This window comes from Dipodomys merriami, unplaced genomic scaffold (genome assembly GCF_024711535.1).
Source record: "Dipodomys merriami isolate MVZ:Mamm:240054 unplaced genomic scaffold, mDipMer1.0.p SCAF_218, whole genome shotgun sequence".
In the NCBI taxonomy this organism is placed as follows: domain Eukaryota; kingdom Metazoa; phylum Chordata; class Mammalia; order Rodentia; family Heteromyidae; genus Dipodomys; species Dipodomys merriami.
Window position 1 is genome coordinate 787,887 of NW_027203582.1, and position 12,421 is coordinate 800,307.

The 12,421-nt window shown below is 38.2% G+C and overlaps 1 long non-coding RNA gene across 1 annotated transcript; it reads left to right on the forward strand.

Annotated features, from left to right (window-relative positions):
- The first annotated feature begins 613 nt into the window (after positions 1–613).
- On the forward strand, positions 614–8,979 carry LOC138834520 (uncharacterized). The gene is made up of 4 exons (XR_011374166.1): positions 614–933; positions 3,046–3,179; positions 7,193–7,244; positions 8,920–8,979. It is a non-coding gene; the product is annotated as an uncharacterized lncRNA (long non-coding RNA).
- The last annotated feature ends 3,442 nt before the right edge of the window (positions 8,980–12,421 follow it).

Sequence of the window (12,421 nt, forward strand, 5' to 3'; positions counted from 1 at the left end):
GTTTCATAGGATCTCCTGCCATTTGTTGGTGGTAGGACCAGGATTCAAACTGTGTGCTCCAGCTCCTACCACTTCAACCTGAGGATAGGGAACTCACAGGTCTGTCCAAGAACATCAGCAAAACCAATGATTAGTCAGGCATCAGTGGCTCTCAGCAGTCCTCCTTAAAACTTACAAGTTTGTGAAAGGAGGATCATGGTCAAAGTCACCCCAGACAGGAAAGCCCTTGAGACTCCTGTCAAACTAGTGCCAACAAAGCCAGAAGTAAAGCCATGTGGCTCCAGTGGTAGAGAGCTAGCTTTGATCAAAAGCAACTCACAGATTGTGCCCAGATCCTGAGTTCAAGGTCTGGGAACAAACAGACATAGACAACAATCTGTGCAGCCATCCGGCTAAAGCAGGTCACCCTCTTGTCCCCAACTGTCATGGACAGAGTTCCCTGGGGAATGGGCTGCGTCATTCTACCTGCATCACAGGATTCCAGCCACACCCCCATTGTTTCATGGTTCTTTCTGACCAATGGGATACAAGAATGGTGGCCACGCCCACATTCCATGCCGACCAGTAGCACCATAATTCCCTCTGTTTGTTGACACCACTTCCAGCAGTTGAGGAAGGTAGAGGTGGCTGAGTGGTGAGCAAGATACTCGAGGCCTAGGAGGAAAGGCCTTCCTCAGGCCCATCATGTGTCTGCCTGAGCCCTGGCCCCCTCACCCCCTTCCCCATGGAGCAGCATTTCAAACCTGGTGCTGTGGGCTCAGACCCATGGTTTTCTCAGGCAATGGTGCAATGGTGGGCCAGGAGCCAGCTTGCGGCCAGGACCTGGTCCTTGCTCCCCTGTCCTCTGCTCAGGGCCTGAGTGTGTGTCAGTCCTCTGCCATTGCTGCTTGCCACACCTGTAGCAGCTGCCAACAGCTTCTGCCAGCAACACATGTGAGTGGCTGCCACACATCCCTGCACCTTGCACCTCATATCCCCTCCTCTCTGACCTGGACCCGCGCCTCCCCTGTGCCCCACAGTCTGGCCCACGCCCTGCCACAAATGTGCCCCAGGGGTGGGGGTGGGTGTTGACCCGAGGATCTCACCCCCATCCCCAGCAGCTAGTATCCCAGGAAACGGGGAGATATATGGTTGAGTGAGGAGTGGGCGCCACAGATCCCCTGGCCTGGAGTAGTGGGAGCCACACTGCCGCACATCTGCACCCTTCCTCTCCCTGGTTAAAACCCGGTGGCTTTAGTCAGAGGTGGGGAGGAGCATGTCTACACCTGCCTTGTGGGGTCTTTTTCTTTTTTTCTGGGGATGGGAGGTGTTGGATGCAGAAGATAGACACCCTTGCTGTGTGAACCCTTGTGTTCTGTGTTCGGTCAACCTTTCACCTGAAGACATAGAGACAGAGAGACAGAGACATAGTCAGAGAGACAGAGAGAGAGAGAGAAAATCTTTTTCCTTGTACAGCCTGACTGTGCTCAGGTGAGTGATCAGTTGGCAAATTGCAGGTGCTGCATGGATGAGTCTTCTGTCACCGGTCTGAATGTGTGTGTGTGTGTGTGTGTGTGTGTGTGTGTGTGTGTGTGTGTGTGTGTGTGTGTGTGTGTGTGTGTAGAATTGGGTTGTAACCAGGAGGAAGAATGTTTTGGTAAATTCTACTGCTATTTTTGAGGCATGTATGGGCTTCACAGCTGAGGTCTGGGGGCCTGGAAAGGTGAGAGGCTTGAAGGGGACACAGCACTGTTAAATTACAAGAACAAGGGTTCTGTGTGCAATGGAGCTGGGTACTCCCTTGAGCCTGATTGGTGGCAGTGGGAGATTTAGAGGACATGGGAGTGTGGCCTGCAGGGGATGGCTTCCCAGGGGGACAGAGAGCATGACCAACACTTAGTAAGGATATGAGTTCTGCTAGTATGGAGTGCAACAGCATAGGTCAGACTCTGGGTCTTCTCATCATGACGTCTGATGGGCGAGGCCAACCCTATCTTAAATCTTGAGCTGTGATCTTCAGATCTCAGCCTCCTGAGTATGTAGGATTATAGGCATGAGCCTCTGGCACTGGGACTCTGGTTCTTTTGGTATATTAGGGTTAGACCTAAAGACCTAAGGCTTGCCAGTCAGGTCTTCTACAATGCGAGTCAAGCATTTCTGTCTTGGGCATTTCTGAGATGGAGAATTAATATATGCTCAGGCTGGGCTGGATCATGGTCCTCCTATCTGTGACAGGCATGATCCACCAGGCCTGGTCTTCTGTAGTTGGGATGGTAGACATGTAGCACCACGCTCAGTCATTAGTTTAGATGGATTGTCCCAAACTCAGTCCATGGCAGCTGATTCTTGACCAGAGGTGAAGCTCTGGGTTGGGCCTCAACCATTGGACTTCAATCTCCTAATGGTACAGTTGAGGAAACAAGGGATTAATACAGAGGGATCTCTGGAGCAGGGACAGGCACAGAGGGAGGGGCCATCTGATCCTGTTCTTGGCAATTCTGTGACTATATGATAGGAAGATTCCCAGAAAGATCTCAGATAGTGTGTGTTATTAATGGTGAAACAGGTATAGGATTATGAAACAAAACATGGCTCTTTTTCTTTATTATCCTATCCCTATGAGTAACGGGATCCTTCATTTTGTTCACTTTTGAAGCTGGGGAAACTGAGGCACAGAGAAGCCAGGTGACCTACTAATGACTCCTAGCTGACAGGAAGCTCTGTCTGACTTCTCTGCCATGCTCCTTAGGACAATGGGTGCAATTCAATCCACTTCTTGTGGTGGGAAGTCCACTTCTTTTCAGTCATGGGGCTTGAACTTTGGGCCTGGGGCAGCTCCCCCAGCTCCTCAGCTCAAAGCTAGCACTCTACCACTTGCATCACAGCACCACTTCCAGTTTTCTGGTGGTTTTTGGAGATAAGAGTTTCACAGGTGTTCCTGCCGGGCTGGCTATAAACCACGATCTTCATATCTCAGCCTCCATTATACTTAGGATTATAGGCCTGAGCCACCGGCACCTGGCTTAAGTGTAATTCTGACCTTCTTTCTTTCTCTTTCTCTCTCAGGAACTGATTCAATGGGTGCTGGAGGAGGTGGCCCAGCATCTCCATATGGTTGAAACCAAGGTGGCCCTCTCATTCTGGAGGTAGACTGTGGGTCAGGCTCTGTCTTGCTCACTATGTTGTACCAGCTCCATGAGGTAATTCCCTCTGTGCCCTGACTACACTGTGACAGTAATCCATTATCCAACTAGCCTTACTGGACTCAGTACTGTGTTCAATGCTCTTTTCTAGCAAAAATTTCTGGTTAAAATTATGATACATAGTTACAGAATGAAAATGTAATGCCATCTTAAGAAAGTCATTTAGGGTTCTGGGAATGTGGCTTCATGGTTTGGTGATTGCCTAGCATGCATGAAACCCTGGGTTCAATTCCTCAGTACCACATAAATTGCAAAGGAAACACTGGAAGTGGTCCTGTGCCTCAAATGGTGGATGGTTAGCCTTGAGGAAAAAAAATAAAGCTGAGGAAAATTCCCAAGCACGAGTTATAGCTCCAGGACTGCCAAAACAACAAAAGTAGCAACAACAACAACAGTCTAAGTGAGATTTGGAAACTCTTTTTGCAAGTCTTCGCACCAAAAGGGCAGAGGCTAATTAACAGTTGTGACAGAAGAGAAGGAATAACTCCAGATGGAAAGAAAAAATGATCGTAACTAAGGTATAGCAGAAACCGTTCTAGGAAACCATTTTTGGATATTGAAGAACTAGTTATCAAATAGGCTTATTCCTCATTGCTTTTAGCATTCCAAATCTCCTAGGCTAGTTCTTAATCTCTGTGTGATAAATGTATCTCCTTCTATGCTGTTCTTTCCCACCTGATATCCTTTGCTTTCTAAAAATATGTCTTTCTATATTTCTCTGTGAACAGTTTCTGATACTAAATACACCTACAAAGATGGAAGAGGATGCTAATGTAAGAGTCCCATAGCTCATGGGTCATTAATGTAACAAAATGGGAAAGGAGGACATATTTTTTGCTAACTCAATCATTCTGGCAAGCTTCAATGTCACATCATTTGGTTCAGATTTCCATTCTTTGTCTACATAGTGACATTAAGTGCACAGAAATGCAAATATGAGCCGGGTGTTGGTGGCTCATGTCTGTAATCCTAGCTACTCAGGAGGTTGAGACCAGAGGATTGTGGTTCAAAGCCAGCCTGGTCAGGAAAGTCCATGAAACACTTACCTTCAATTAACTCCAGATACTCGGAAGTGGTGCTGTAGCTAAAGTGGTAGAGTGCTCAATTTGTGCTGAAGAGCTGAGAGACAATGCCAAGGATCAATATTCAATAATCACAACCAACAAAAAATTACAAATATGGCTTTAATTTTCCCTCAAAGGAATGATGAAGTCAATAGTAATCTTCCCAAATGATTGAGTAGTTCACCTACTTTTGCTGAGTTATTTGTTATGGCTTCTTTGCTAAACATATTCTCTTTTTTAAAAATTGTCAAATAGTAACTTTATAATAAACTTCATCTAATATTTCTTGGTTCAAAAGAGAAGTACATACAGTTGATGTCACTTAGCTTTCTTATTGTCTTAGTTCAAAGCCAACCCAGGAAAGAGAGTCTGTCAACCCGTATCTGTAATTAAACACCAAAAATCCCGAAGTGGAGGTTTGGCTCAACAGCGGAGTACTAGCTTTGGGCCAGGTGGGAAAGAAAGACAACTGTTCAGGGACAGTGGCCAGTCTCTAAGTTCAAGCCCCAGAACCAGCACAAACTAAATAAACAAGGAAACAAAACAAACCCTGGGTATTTCTTTGGGACTCTCCTTAAAATAGTGGTGGTCTGAAAATAGGCTGCTTTTGCTTATCATACTCACTGGATCCTGCTTTTTTGGAATCCTTATTGCTATGGAAAACTCAGGACTTGACTAAAGGAATTGATAACTGATTCCTGCAACAAGAGAATCATCTCAGGAGTGAAACATCCATCCATAAGACAATTTAAAGCCTCCATATCTTTGCTTCTTTGCAGTAGAACATTTTTAAAATAAAGTGACTTCCTTTTGTTCTATACTGGCCTTCAAATGACACATTGTTTCCTTTTGTAATACTCTCAACCAGAAGTTCACAGACAAGTTTTATATGAGTAAAGGACACACTCACAAAAGTCAGGGACAGAATTTCCTTCCAGCCTAGGATCCTTTTCTTATACAGTAAAAAAGAAAGCAATAGTTAACTTGAACTTTGTCATTTCTCTATGTTCAATTCCTCTCCTGGGATCAGTTTCCACATCCAGTAACAGTTACTTCCACTTACTTCCAGTAACAATCTATGGTGCTTCTCCAGAAAAAAAATGAATGTTTTCTTGCTTCATTGAAATAGCACAAAGATACTTTTGGCCATGAGGTAACACGTGTTTGAGAGACAACTTAGTAAAGAGAAATGAAATTTAAATTGCTTATAAATACATTATCCATGAGAACATTTTGTTCAAACTTCCTATGTGCTCTGTAAATTAAGGTGAATTTTAAATGGGAAGAAGGTTCTCAGATCATTTTTGTGAGTCTATGTGCTGCGCATGAATTTCCCAAGTGTACATGAGTTAAGAGTAAGACAAACAATAGCAATTATAAGAGAAAAAGAAGTTCTGTGTTTATGTATAAGTGTTCAATAAAATATAGAAGACTCAACAAATAAGAAAACATTGAAAAAATAAAGCCAAATCCAATATGTAGATTTATGAGAGTGATATAGAGAAAGCATTACTCCTAAGTGGAACATGAAGCATGAGGCCACTGCCTTTCTAAATCACGCTTGCTAATCACGTAAATGTGCAAAAAGGAGAATGGAAGAATGATTCTGTTTCCAATGCAAGTCAGATATAGGAGAGTGTACACGTAACTGGAAATAAAGAATCCATCTTGAGAGAACAGGAATTATACCAGCAATGAACCTGGTGGCTAAGATCACATTCCTTATTCTTTCCTTTTCTTATATTCTTTTTGTTGTTGTTTTTGTTGTTTGTGGCACTTGAAATATAGGACAGGTTGCTGTCCCTCTGAAACGCAGCTCAAGGCTAGGGCTCTTGCACTTGAGCCACAGTGCCACTTCCAATTTTCTAGTAATTATTGGAGAAAAGAGTCTCCAGGACTTTCCTACCCGTGCTGACTTTAAACCCCAATCCTCAGATTTCACAACAACTTGGTTTATGATCACATTTCTAACAGTGTACACTCAGGATATGTAATGTATATGTTCATCTATCTTTATATGAATTCTTGAGTTAAAAATCTGGGCTACAGGTTAGACTTTACATTCGCAAAAGTGTTTGAAGTTTAAAAGTTGATACTCCTGGAAAAATAAAACCTAAGAATGTAAAGGAGTCTGGGAAGTTCAATTTGCATCCAGCTTGGACAGTATAGGCTTTGAGACACTACCTATAATTAATCAGCCAAAAGCTGGAATACCAGTCACGAGCAACATTGCTGAATAACAGCTTTAGGTTTTTGCATACATACATACGAACATACACATACACACAGAGGCACTTATAGGTGCACACAAAAAGACACAAATGAAACAACTCTCAGAATATGTAGAAAAGTTAGAAAACAATAGAAAATAAGTCCTGAGTAAGATTAGAATCAAATGATAATTTTAAATATTAGAAAGCCTTCAAGTGAACATTCCCCCAGAAGTTGAGAATATTACATAGGTAGGGACCAGAGATAGTAAGAAAGTCAAGTAATCATTATTATTATAGGATCCATGGTGGAATGAATCAGGGAACCCTGCAGGTGCATCTGAAAATGTTCATATCCTGTGTCAAATGTTAAAACATCTTTGAAAATAGTACATAAACAGTCTGAGCATTCAGTCTAGTGGATAAGATCATAGGAGAAGTTCAGAATTGCTAGTCTGTTTCTAGATTAAATAAACAAACTATGGCAGGGCAAAGTGCTACAAGCTTGGAATTCTAGCACTCAAACAGGAGATTAGAGAGTGGAATTACATAACGATACCTTCCCTGGACCAGGTAGAATAATTTTGACTCAGTAAAACAAACCAAACAACAAAAAAGGAATACACAGTTGGAAGTTTCAGCTAATTTTGTCATTATGTTTTGAGAAGTCAAGTTTCCTATTGAATGCAACTCATATATATCCTCACTTGTGTTTTAAATGCTCTCATCATTACAGAACATTCCTAGATGAAAAATAGCTCATGATTCCCATCCAAAAATTTGCAAAAGTAAGTCAGCCTCATTCTGTTGGATTCCAAATTAATGTTGAAGGATTACAAAAGCTTAAATCTGGAGAAATAGCAAAGTTCGTCTAATGTAGGACTTTGTAGACCTTGTTAAATTAGAATTTAGATTTAAAATATATTTTTTGGTTTTATTTGTAATTTCATATTCTATAGTATACTACAAAATTATTTTTAAGTAGAGGGATTAATTGTTAAATTCACAAATGATTCTGGCATTCTATTTGTCTAGATATTCTTTCAAGAGAGTTATAATTAGAACATAGTTAATAGACAATTCCCACAGTTCATGTATACTATGTTAATGTGAATAATCTAGACAGAGTTGCCAAAAAATGGATGACATTAATTTATACATTTAGAAAAAACAATTTTTTAAGGGTTTGGTTTAATATGGTATGAAGAGAGTAATTGTGTGACATCTTCTTTCTTCTACCTATATGTAAAACAGGAAGTCATTTCCTTATTTACGTGCCTCTGTATACATGGAGAAAAATGCTAGGTTTGGGGTTTCTTTTCAATTTTGTTTTTGTTTTATTGGTTCATCCTAGAGCTTGAACTCTTGGCCTGTACAGTGTCTCTGAGCCTGTTGATGCTCAAGTCTCGTGCCCTACCACTTCAACCTCAGTGCCACTTGAGTCTGGCTTTTGTGGAGAATTTTTTGGAGATAAGATTCTAAGAAACCTTCCTGCCTGGGTGGGCTTTGAACCATAATTTTTTTATCTTAGCATCCTGAATATCTATGATAGTTAAAAAAGTATAAATATAAATAATATTTGCAAGTGTTCTGATCTCAAGAATACCAGTGGAGGAAAAATGATGCAGATCAATGTATTGTGGTGTTCTTTTCAGAACAAGGAGGGCGTCACATTAGCAGAGGTGTAGTATTTTTTCAAAATAGATATAAGGTATTCATGATGTGAATTAAGGAATTTTAAGGTGCCCCTTAAAAGTTGGAAACTGTTGGGCTAGGATGATTTTATGGCATAAATCTTGGGATTGATAGTCATAAAAATAATAGCTTACGCTGTTAAACAATAGCTTACTCTTGAAGAAATAATTATTACACATGCTTCATAGTTTTATCCTCTATCACAATGTGGTTATTTTTCTGTTGACTTCTCAGTCTGTAACACCCCATTGGAAACTACATTTATTGCACAATTATATAACATGCAAACAGGTACTGTTTAGAATCTCTCAGGAATGTTGAGAATTTAAAAATGAGTAGTTATTAGTCATAGGAATTTTGAAGAACACATATATTCTGTCCTCTTAACAACTTACTTTTAAAAGTTATGGGTTTCCGTAGCATTTTAAACAGTTTTCTGTTTTATAATGAGAAAGTACTAAATTTATTCTTTTTTGAAAAATTTGGCAAGTATATTGTGAAAATATTGTCTAGTTGGATAACATTCAAGTTGATGACCCTCTGATAAATAAGGGGTAATTAATACAAATTAGATGCCAAATAGTATTGATTTTTAAAATATTACTACATAAAGAATATTATTTCCTGTGCCAATACAGTGAAATTATATTTTACGCAGCTTATTTTTCAATTTTATTATCAAACTGATGTACAGTGGGGTTACAGTAATTGTAAGGTATTAAATCATAACTTTTCAAATTTGTTAACCTTTTCTCATTTTTTTCACAGTTTTCCTTCACGCCTTCATCCCTCACAAGTTGTAATGTACATTTCCAATATATTGTCTTGTGAGTATTGCTATTGCATTGGTTTGCCTTTTGTCCATTGGCTCACCATTATGCTTTTCCTCTTCCCTTCGCTAATTAAGGTAAATGTATATACAATACAAAATGATATATCAGAAGGATAAACCACAGGGGGAAACCCCAAAGAAAACAGAAATCACATAGTTCATCAAAAACAACAACCACAAATGAAAAAATCTGGTTCCATATCTTGGAATTAATTGTGCTTAGCATCAGCTAATATGGTTATATATACGGATAACAAAGCCACTGGAATATAATAGCTGCCTGGATACTATATCATGAAAATAGCATGTTAACTTTTTGATGGTAATGGTGGAATTAGGATTGGTGAATTAGCGGTTCTGATAAAGGATTTTCAAGAGTTTTAAAGTTATGACAGGTAAATTTTAATTGTTCAAAATTTTAACAACTTAGCCTATTACGAAAATTTAAATTGCCTGGAAGAATAGTCTTTCATGCAAAGAAATCCAAGGAGATTTAGTAGAGTAGAGAGGGAGCAATGTGTATTAAGATGGCTCTTTTTCACACTAAACAAACAAACATGTAAATCCTGTAGGGTTCCTTGGAATTGTCCTTAACCAGGAAATATATTTTCACTGTTTGAAACAAGGTTGTATTGGAATTTAAATTCAAAGTTCTTAAAAAAAAATAAGGCATCAAAATTTGTGAATTTACCTTTAATTACCAAAGAGTAATTATCTGAAAAAGATAATTTGAGTCAAAATATTTAGGGACAAAGTGCTCTTCACAATGAAAGAAGGTGTTGGGATTACACATTTTTGTTTGTAACACTTTCCACAAAATCTTTTGATGTGAAGCAGTGAAACACAGAAAAAAATCTGATTGGATACTTCAATGATTTCACATTTCTAAGTGGCTTACAAAAGTAATATCCTTATTAATATGAGATAGTGAAGACTTCTGTTATTACATATGCCAAAAAGTTCAGACAAGAATTGAGCAAATGGAAAAGTTAATAAAAAAAGTTTTCTTAGAAGACTTAGCTAAGTATATTGTATTCAGCAGTGAAGGAGAGGCCAAAACTTTTTGATATAAATTGTGTTAGTATTTTTACTCCCTAAAGTGAGTTTACAGAGCCTATTTGGCTCACTACAATGCAGAACTGATTGAATGAAGACATGAAAATAAATTCCACATCCAAATGAGGCAACTTAAAGAGTTTTAAAAGAGAAATAATGAAGATTTCACAGTGGTGGAGCCCATATAGTCCTTCAGCTTCACTAGACATGAAGCCAAGAAGCTGTGATTAATTGGAACTCCGGCAAGAGCTAAGAGGAGGACATAGAAGTAGGAAATAGAAACATTGTCCTTTTGTAACAGACACTGTCTTCCAAGGTATGGGTCATTTAATTCTATTCTCCTCCATCCATCTTGGTGAACAAATGCAAGACCAAGAGAAAAATAATCTATTGAAATAATTTTGCCTAGAATAACTTCACTGTTCCTAATATGGTATCTAAGGAGAATCTTAAGAGAGAAGATAAAAGTGCAGTATTTTTTGTTTCCTATCATCATCTTGTTAGGAAAATATATCTTTGAGCTTAGACAATTCTGATTGAACCAACAAGTGATGGAGTACTTATTTTTGTGGGCATTTTAGACACAAGAAATCTTTTAAGGTAAAAGAAAAAAATAGCCAAATATTTGTGATCACAGCTTCTAGGGCTGTATTCTGGAGACAAAGTTTTACATTAGATTTCTCCTCATTAACATTAATGTTGTTTCATGGCAACCAAATGCAAGAGGGATATTTAATGGACTCACTTGGCCAATTAAACAGCATGAAAGAAGAAAATGGCAAATAATATTTAATGAATTACTTTGCCAGAAGAAAGAAGGAAAAATATAATTCAAAATCAATTGACTTAAAAGTATGAAGAAATAGTAGTGAAGAGAGATTAGAGAAAATATAGAGTATTGTTTTCTCTCCAGTGGAGTAATGGGTTCATGATCTTGTTTCTTCCACTCTAACCTCACAAGCTACCAAGTGTGTCTCAGGACTGGATTATCCAGTTCAGACAGAAAACTCGTAGAAGAAAGATACTATTTGCAGCAGATTTAGGTGATTTATAACCTTAGACATTCTATTTAATTCTGTTCAAAATTCTCCCCTATGCCAAACTTCCCTCTTTGAACAGTTTTGTTTGCTTTTCCCAAGACTGCCCTTCATTAATTGATTAAAATTTTGAGAGGTCATATTCATACTCTCTGGAGATTGCTGTTTGGTTGTGATTTTTCTGTTTTTTTGTTTCTTATGTTTTTTAACTGAATTTTAAAAGGTTGTGCAATTGTTTTACAATTAAATATGTGCATCTAATTGTCCAATGCTCCTAGATCTGAGTCACTCCTTCCATCATTCTCAACCAACCCTTTCTCCAAGATTTATTTCCAATTTACCACTTCCTTTATCATATGTTTACATTGAATATTCTAGCTGTACTTGCCCCTTGTTCATTTTTCATTCACTCTATGTCTTTACTATAATTCCTCTCTGGTTTCAACTTCCTGATAGTTATTGTGTTAAACTGTCTATTAATACTTTGAATGGTTTATATGCATTCTATGGACTTTCAATCCTGCATATTCTTGAACTGATGTCAGCTTATATTTCCATAATTGATTCATCTGCAGCAACAATTTGCTGGAGACTGGAGAGGTGAAGCACCTAAACAAGATTTTATTCTCATCCATTTGGAAGATTAATCTTTAGTCAAAAAGAAAGTTTAAAAAATGGCTTAGAATGTATTCCTAACTACGAATTTTTATAAATGACTTTGTACAATGGTGTGATTCTTTTATTTTACATGGAATAATATTTTCTACTGCCTCTAAGTTTTGGAAAAAGAAGAAAATTAAAATTTATTCCAAAAGAGGAATATGATAAAAATAGAAGACAGATATTATGTTTGTCATATCTCTGATGAATACCCATATTCAAGACTTAAAGTCATATTTCTTACTATGTTAGACAGAGGGAAAACATAAAATAACATATGATAAGGCAACTATTTGTGACTTTTTAAAGTGTACCTTATTAAATGATGAAATTTATTAGCTCAGGTTTGGGTTTGAAATTTAGGAGGCTAACCTATTTAACACATTTCTGGAAGGCCCTTACTGAAAAACACAAATTGTGGGTGGTACTATTTCTACAATTTAATGAATGGTTGAACGTGTTTGGCATTAGTGCTGTGTAAAAAATTCAACTCTATTGTAACTTGCTCCCTACACTTAAAAAACTTGTAATGTCACTAAGTATCATCAACTTGTAAACCGTCATTTTGACGAATGTGATTTTAAAAAGTTTATTTGAAAAGGAATACACTTTCAGAAGATTAAATGTAGATTATCATTGGTTTGAGAGTGACATTTTTATACCACAGAACCATGTTGTACTGAAG